Source organism: Sipha flava, unplaced genomic scaffold, assembly GCF_003268045.1.
Source record: "Sipha flava isolate LNK unplaced genomic scaffold, YSA_version1 43_pilon_pilon, whole genome shotgun sequence".
In the NCBI taxonomy this organism is placed as follows: domain Eukaryota; kingdom Metazoa; phylum Arthropoda; class Insecta; order Hemiptera; family Aphididae; genus Sipha; species Sipha flava.
The window spans coordinates 2,175,420-2,184,516 of NW_020273171.1; the positions used below are offsets into that span (position 1 = coordinate 2,175,420).

Consider the following 9,097-nt stretch of genomic DNA (forward strand, 5'->3'; position numbering starts at 1 on the left):
TAGACTGCGTAAAATCGATTTATATCACAATGAACATCATATGTGCTCCTGAGGCCCATCCATATTATGAGTAAATACTCGTATAGATCATAATAGCGATGTGCAAATAACACGTTTTATAATGTAAAAGGAAAAAATTAAATAAATACAAAACCATACATAGTAAATTACTATAACCGAGATGTAAATACATTAAACTTAATAGATACGCCGAAAACTGAACATTGGAATATTTAATAAAACTCGTTTTGGGAAAAAATGTATAGATTTATTAACTATACATAAGAAAAACTATAAAAGCTCTATAATTACTCCCTTGGATGTTCTCTTACTATCCAAATGTCTTATGGAGTACAATGGTAAACTGTTGTGTACAAGTTTGCTGTAATACTCGTACCTATTAATTCGATTATAGCATTTTTACGTGGCGTTGGAACTATTACAACTGTTGAAAGCATTGAAAAAAAAAACTAAATAGGTTTAATACAATTAAACTCTATAAATTACAAAAAAATATATGAAATTACCAAATTTAAACTATTTTTGAATAGAAAGTAATAATAATAAGTAATAATAAAAACTAATGGTTTAAAGAATAATTTTATGCATCTCAAGTTTTTTTTATAAAAATAAATAAATAAAAAAAAAAATTATAAAAAAAACTATGAAATACGTGACATTAAGTATTCACTAAAACACCCTACCAAACCCAAAACCTAAAACTCCATTAATGTTATTATATTTTAGAGTTTAACATTTATTTGGTAAACAATTACGAATCAATTAATTTTCCGAACACCGAATTTGTACAGTAGTGAGTGGAGAAAAACTACGTTCAGTGGCCATTAAAATCTAATACCATTACGTGCGTCGTAAACACTGGTTACATTTGACTTGAGTTCCTGCACAGTGCTATACATGTGTATGCGGTGGCATATTTTCAGATTTTCTAGTGAAAGAGGGGTTTAAATGTTTCTAAAAAAATAAACGATTTTTTAATACTATAAAAAATGTATATAGGGTATGAATTAATAATTATATTATTCTATCAATATAATGAATACAAATCAAGAGTTATTTACGACCATATGACATAAATGTATGTTCCCTCTTAGTGCACCTCCGTAGCAAGTAATTTATTACTATTTAACTTTAATTTTTTTTCTCATGGAACCCCCTCCCCCCGAAAACACGCCACTTTTCGAATAATAGTAGTGTTGTCCCGGAACACGTTTACGTAGGGGAAAAAAACGCAAAAAATATAAAAAATCAAAACCGAATGGACGATACGCAAGAGTTTCACCGCACTGCTAAGTTCGTCGAGTTCGGACAACGGTGCGGCGACGACAATAAAAATATTGATAATAACAGATATAAACAATACGCATGGGACAACGTCGCGTCCCGCGCGATAATAGAGCACATCCGGTCACTTACAAATCATCCACGTGCTCCGTCGGTGCGGTCGGACGTCCGACATGAAGCGGTCGTCTGCCGATCACGTCGCGGTCCGTTGTCGCGGCCGGACGACGTGGTCCGTCATATCTTGGCGCGCGGTCCCGAACGTGTGTTCCGCTGTTCACGCGGGAAAACTTGCGCGGGGGCCCGGAGGTGCAGCCCCTGGATCGCGTACGACTGCGGGGGAGGGGGGGGATTCGGTGAATACGGAACACGAGAGCGGTACTGCGCGTCCCGACGAAGATACTGCGCTACCGCGGGGCGAACGGGAAAATTGAAAATTAAAAAAATACCGGAAAACGCGGACGAACCGACGTTGTGTAGACGTAATGCACACCGGTATGCGCACACGATGCACAACACAGAACGCACGCGGACGAGCGCTCTCGGACACGCGACTACTACTGTTGTGCTCTGGCCGTAGCCGTTACCCGTTGCACGTTGCCGTTACCCGTTTGGGGCCCGTTGCTGCTACTGCTGTCGGTTGCGGTCGGCGAGGCGCGCGTTTTACCACTGAAAAACAACGCCGTGAACGCGCGCGCACCGTGTGTCCAAAAAACACGTCTGGCTGCCGCACCTGCGTAAACGCCCTGCACGCGCGACGGCGGCGACGACTGATAGCGGCACGGCGTGCGCGACACACGACTATACGGTTTCGAGTGTCACTATGCGCTCGCTCGTGGCGCGCGCGCTCCTGTGCGCGCGACGCACCCGCGTCTTGACGGGCAGAACGGCTCGGCTTTCCGGCGGCGCGCTTGCGGGCTACGTTCCAATATTCCAACGCGATTCAACCGGACCAAACACGTCTTGCGCGGGGGAACGCCGGAAACTTTTTTCGTGACACGTGTACGAGAGGCCCACAGACGCGAGAAACCCGGTCCGTTCCGGACGGCCCTCTGGGAACACGCTCTACCTTTTACGGTCAGCCCGTCCATCGCGTGGTCGAACGGTACTCGGATCGAAATGTCTTTCCGTATCATAGACGATACGTATACCACGTACAGAGCAACAAGAATTAATCACTCCAACAAATCGTCAGTGTTGTAAATATTTTAATGATAACGGAGAAGATTTTGGGATTTAATTTTGAACATGTCGAACCGGTCAAAATTACACGATCGTTTACTTTGAGTTTTAACAATTTTTTTTTTTTTTTTTTTGATTTTCAGAGCTATTTCGTTTATTACGACTCCAGGACTCTAATATTCGTATTCGACTCTAATAATCTTAAAAGATTCGTAAAAATAATCAATTCGTCAAATGTTCACGATTGAAAAGGCGCCCATGAATTTTGACGAACGTTTATACCGTAGTAATAATGACTAATAGCGATTCCTCACTACACATCTATACTACTTTTATACATGTATGTGTACACTAGCTGACACTTCGCTGGGCGTCAAATATTTTTACTTCTGATGCAATTATGTATTCGAATAGCACTCACTGATAAACGTATATACAAAAAACATTTGAGGGAGTATAATAATAATTATTATCACTGAGTACTTAGAGGTGCACTAAAATGGGATTCTTCGAAAATCGCATTTTATAAGGTGAAATTATTTTTGGATTTTAAGCTTGACAGATGAATAAAATTGTTCATTTTTTAATCACCCAATAAATATTATATTTTGTAAAATATATATATAAATAACTAGAGATCGGATTTTTATGATTTTACATATTTGTTTCTAGTCCATGCAGTTAAATGGGAATGAGATATCTTTACGATTCGTGAAACACAGAATTCACAACAAAAAATTTACTTTGTATAGAAAAACATATCTTAGTGATTAGAAAATATTCATTACGTTTGAGAATATTTGAGAATATTTAATAAACATCTTTAGTTTCGTAAAATTTTTTCGAAGAAAATGATTTATCATTATATTACTTATTATTTGTCTGCACGTCCATGTACATATTACGTACATTGACATTTTAATAATATTAATCAAAAATACAATATTAACAATGTGAGTTATATTTATATCTTTTTAGGTTGTTATAAAAATGAATCACTAAATATTAGGGGTAGTCCACGTACCGTTAAAATGGGCATTAAAACTAATTTTTTTTCAAAATATTATTATATATCAAATCAATAATAACACTTAATAAATGATAAATTTAAGCGAAGTAATTATAAAATATTTTTTTTCTTTTACAGAATATTGAAAAATTAATTTTAAGGACATAAAACATATTATAAGATATATTGCCTTTATTAAACGACATTAAAACATCATATTTTAAGGACTTTAAGAGAATATAAATCCGAGCTCTATTAATAACTAAATGAGGTATATGTAACTTCATTAAAAAAAAAAAAAAACATTGTTGTCAAAAAAAATATTATAAGACGATTATTTTCATCATAAACATTTTTCTTACACCGAAATAATCAATAATATTGTAACCTATAATAATAAAATATTTCCCGGACCAGACAAGCTTACGTTAGGTTAGGTTTAGCTAGTAATCTATATAATGGTTTTACCAATAACAATCGTGTACAATAAAGATAATAACTTTATAATTAATAGAGAATAATCATCGTCAGTGACGCCAAAGAAGTATTTTTCAGGTGTTACTAGATATTATTATACCCACCTACCTGCAAAAAACTGAACATTTAAATAATTTTTTTTTGTTAATAAAATAGGTATTATATAAATAATAACACAATAACACAATATACATAATAATACAATATTATCGTTATTATTATTAACACCTAGCAATAGGGTTTGATGCCACTGATCATCGTCATCTATATGAGTTCTTGGTGGAACCCATTTTAGTGTTCTAATAATAAATACCTTGAATTCTATAGATCCAACGGACTAAATTAAACGCGTTATTGATAAAATAAATACTTCAATTCCACCTTCGGTTACCTGTCGAAAGACCTATGCATACTTAAGCATAATTATCTTGCGAAAATAAAAATATCTTCTTTATTGCAATAAAAAAATAAAATAATAAATGTTAAAATTTATTAGATTAAGAAAATAAGTTAATTTGTGACTTTTTAAAACTTGTGACGCCAAACGAAAATACATTGTATAACAAGGGTCTTTAACAAGGATACGTTCAGAAAAGATTGAAGAGAATGCATTCAAGACGCGTTCCGTATTATTATATTTTTTCAAATCTATCTAACTCTAGTCTGACCCTCTATATCTTTTGATTAAGCATTCTATCAATCTTTGTGGCACAACGGTTGACTATTGGCAGGAAAAATATACTGACGACGAGCCGAATGCCAAACGATTGTTTAATAATAATAACATTGTCCGGCGCTGTGTGTATGTGTGTGTACGAAAGAAAGAGAAAAAAAGAGAGATTTGACGGTCAATCACCATGACCACGATAACTTCACCGCACATATACCGCACGGTCCAACCCAGTTATTCGTGAGTATAATATGAATGACATTTTTTTTTCTTCCTGCACCGACCTTTCTGAAACTTTTAATTATGATCATAAAACTAAATCCCTCACTCTATTCATCCATCTACCAAGACATACTTATAACGCATATACTCGTTCGCGATATGAAATTTATATGAATGTAAATCCGATGTTAACAACATTTAATACCTACTGCTCTTCACGACAGTAATTGCATTTGGTAAAGCTTATATGAATTGAAGTTTCAATATTTTTTCTTTCGTATAAATTTAAGATCTTACAGAAATAAAACGCGTACCGACATATGTTTACATGACAGTACCACCTTTCAAATACAACGGGACTCCTTCACACCGTGGTCATAAGAACAATGACAATAGGACATTGAAAAATAAGAAATATACTTAAGACAAACCCTTAAAACAACGAATACACGTTGAAAATATCAACAAAGTCATAACAACATGAACCTGTTCAGTGGTTAGTTTTTCATAGTTTCGAAAAAATAAACGACAATAACAATAACAAGAGCAAAAACTAAATAAAAATAAGATACTTTTCTGATATTATTAATGAAGATAAAGATGAATAAGAATTAATACGACTATAACATTATATGACATCTTTAAATTCCAGTATTATGATTAAATTTTATGTAAATATATTTTTCAACATAATTATAAAAATAGATACATTATTCCGAAAACTTAAAAACAAAATATTAGAAAAACTCAAATCGGAGGAAAATAAAATTCCATGTTCATACCATAATTATAATCGCTACGCACAATAATATTAATTGAAAAACTTATACATATATAGATTATATTGATCGATAACAATAAGTTTTCTAATAATTAACTTATGAAAAAAATTTACTTTGACCAGAATTTGTCAATTTTTCGCGGTTTTTAAAAAATGTCTATTATTCATAGGAATTTTGAAACTGGTTTTAACAAATAACTTGATTGAATAAAGCGAGCCAAATCCCAGAGTACACCTAAATATAAGGTAATCAAATCAAATATTCAGTAAATAGAAATTAATGAATTATATATTCCATGAGTAACTAGTAGTAATAATAATTAATCACGTTAAAATAACCTAAATAGTACATTTATAAATTTCTTTGTAACAGAATTGATGTGGACATAATGAATTATTCATTAAAGAATAAATAATTAGGCGATAACGAACAAAAGTTAAATATAATTACAATTTACAAATAAAATTACAACCGCTACTGGGTAATACTATCGATACCATAGAAAATACTTGATTTACTAATTTAAACACTTGGATACATCGGATTTCCTACCAATTTTGTCACTATTCTGAAATTAAGACCGAACTCACCGAGAAGGTTTTCCCAAACATTGCTCAGAATTACAAAGATCATGTATGATTGAGCGAAAGAATTATATTGACTGCAAAAAACGTTGATGTCAACGAAATGAATTTTCAGATTCAAAATAAAATAGCTGGTGAATTAATGACATGCAAATCGATTGATTCCGTTACTAACAAGGATGATGTTGTCAACTATTCAACGGATTTTTTAAATTCGCTGGAATTACCTGGATTACCACCTAATAATCCGCAATTAAAAATCGGATCGGTAATCATTATGTTGCGGAATATAAACCAGCCACGTCTTTGTAATGGCACCCGGACTTAAAGAAATTAATGAACAACGTCATCGAAGCCACAATTTCGAAAGGAAAATACAAAGGCCAACACGTTTTGATTCCACGGATTCCTTTGATTCCGAACGACATGCCATTCGACTTTAAACGGTTGCAATTTTCAATGCGACTAACATTTGCAATGTCGATAAATAAATCTCAAGGGTCAGTCGCTAAGTGTTTGTGGCGTCAATCTTGAAAATCCATATTTTTAACATGGCCAGTTATATGTCGCCTGTTCCCGTGTCGGAATACCAACAAAACTATTTATATATGCACAAGAAAAAAACTAAGGATGTTGTACATCATAAAGCATTAGAATAATAAATACTTCTTTTTAAATATTTTTTTTAATTTTTATTTATTTTTATTCATAATTAAGACGTCTTTCGGGTCAGTTATTTATAGTAAATAATAATATTCTTTAGATCTTGAGTAAAATTGTCAACTATGAAAAACATAGTATGATTAAGAATATAAAATCAATATAAATTATTCTTTTGCTCGTTTCACTTATGATAATAAAGAGGATGCATATTCAATGAATATTATTCATGTACATAAAACGTTACTTAGCTATTTTATAAAAGTATTTAAAAAATGTTTTTTGGTCGAAATAACTAGTTATTTAATTACAGATTTATATGCTTGCACATGTTATATCTAGTATCTAGTATCTAGATCTAGATTTTTTTTAATTTTATAAAATATTTTCAAGATAAATGTATATTATATAACAATCATGCTGACATTTTAGTTTTATTGGATTAACATATTTAATATAAAATGCTGATTTCAAAGAAAAATTTAGAATAATTATTTATTTGAGTTTTTATTTAATCATTGAACATTAAATATAAATTTGTAAATTTATAACAAGTTTAAACTATTTTAATTTAAAGTATGTATAGTTAAACGGAAGTTATATTATTTAGGTCTATCACAAAAATACAATCATAAAAATGATTACCAAACGACATCTAAATAGATAAATCAATTTTTAATTATTTACAATTGACCTTCGACAACGAAAGATAAAACCAAATAATTAAATTTAGGGACATAGTGAGATGTTATACAGTTATTAAACTTAGAAATGTTAATTTTAATACAGTAAACACTTTGATTGAAAACTCTTATAATAAACACTATACGTATAGACTACAATTTTAAGTGTGAATTAGAACTTCTGATAGAAGTCATACATTTTTATATTGTGCCGATTAGCATTATATAGAAATAATATATAGAATGTACTGCATAGTAGGTAGTATATAAATGCCTTCGAAAAATCGAAAATAAATGGGTAGTTTTTGGATAATTTTTACAACATTGAATTCGTATAATTCATTTTCATTTTTTTAAATAATCACCATTTAGATAGTAAATATAGCAAAAACAACACCGTAATGTTTATTTCATAAAAACGATAATAATATACAATATCGTTGCACAATATTGGACCATTATGAGTACGGTGAATTTAGTGCACTATCAATAGTGGTTTAATTTCTGCACAGCTGGCTGATCGTTTTCCAAAAAATAAAAATAAATCGAATGATAAATAGTTAACACCAAACGGTCCGGAAAACCCGGATGTCATGAGTATAACAATGTATATAATATATACATAGCATTAAAAGTGCTGTTAAAATGTATTAAAATTAAAAAAATATTTTAACCACGATATTTTATAATATGATGACATTATCAAATATCTGTGTAAATATATACTAACAACCAATATTATTATTTTAAGTCATCGTTATGTATTTTAATGGCATTGGGGGTATAGTACTTGGTTATCAGTCGCGATCAAATAAAATGTATAATGGTCATAAGTAGGGCTAGAGTCTTTGTCATTAATTGCTTTAGCTTGAGCATATCCTACAATTTTTGCAGAATGTATGTGTTCTTTTATAGTTTAAATTATTTTATTGGATTCAGTTAGTGATAAATGAAGAAATAAATCCATAATTTTTTTTATAAAATTAAAAAACTTACTCCTTCATATAAATAATTGTAAAATATGCAATTATAAGATTAAAAAAATAGTCAAATATGCATTTATAAATAAAAAATGATCAAATATGCAAAATATGCAACTATAAATTTTAAATATAAATTTGTACTGCTGTTAAACAAATTTCTATATTACTTAGCTATGTTTTTGATGATTACTTAAAAACATTAAAATTCCTAGAAGTCTCGAGCCCTAGTCATAAGTAAATTTGTTCAGGAATCCGTTAACAAATATTTTATAAATAAAATAATAAATAATAAAAATAATAAAATAAAAATAAAATTATAACAATAAAATATTAATTCAAGATACAAAATGTTTACTACATTTTTTTTTCACAATTACAGCCAACATTGAAAAAATGTATTGCCATGTTAACAGTGGCAGTTATAATGATGGTGGCAATAAGTGGACTTTATCCCCCCTTGATATTTGGTTTTTTTAAATTTAGGGTAGTATTTTTATATTATATGTAATATATTCATATTTATTATTAATATATAGTGTAGTA

At 30.9% G+C, this 9,097-nt stretch overlaps 1 protein-coding gene across 4 annotated transcripts in view; it reads right to left on the reverse strand.

The window, feature by feature from the left end:
* LOC112689353 (5-hydroxytryptamine receptor 2C) overlaps window positions 1-9,097 on the reverse strand; it is a 122,346-nt gene that overhangs the window by 111,152 nt on the left and 2,097 nt on the right. For 2 of the 4 annotated variants that reach the window (XM_025563026.1, XM_025563023.1), the window contains exon 1: window positions 1,438-2,126. The exons of 1 other annotated variant lie outside the window; for it this stretch is intronic. The gene's annotated coding sequence lies outside the window, so the exon portion shown is untranslated. Of the gene's footprint in view, window positions 1-1,437; window positions 2,127-9,097 lie in introns of those variants that run through there. One more of the 4 variants, XM_025563025.1, reaches the window with a different exon arrangement.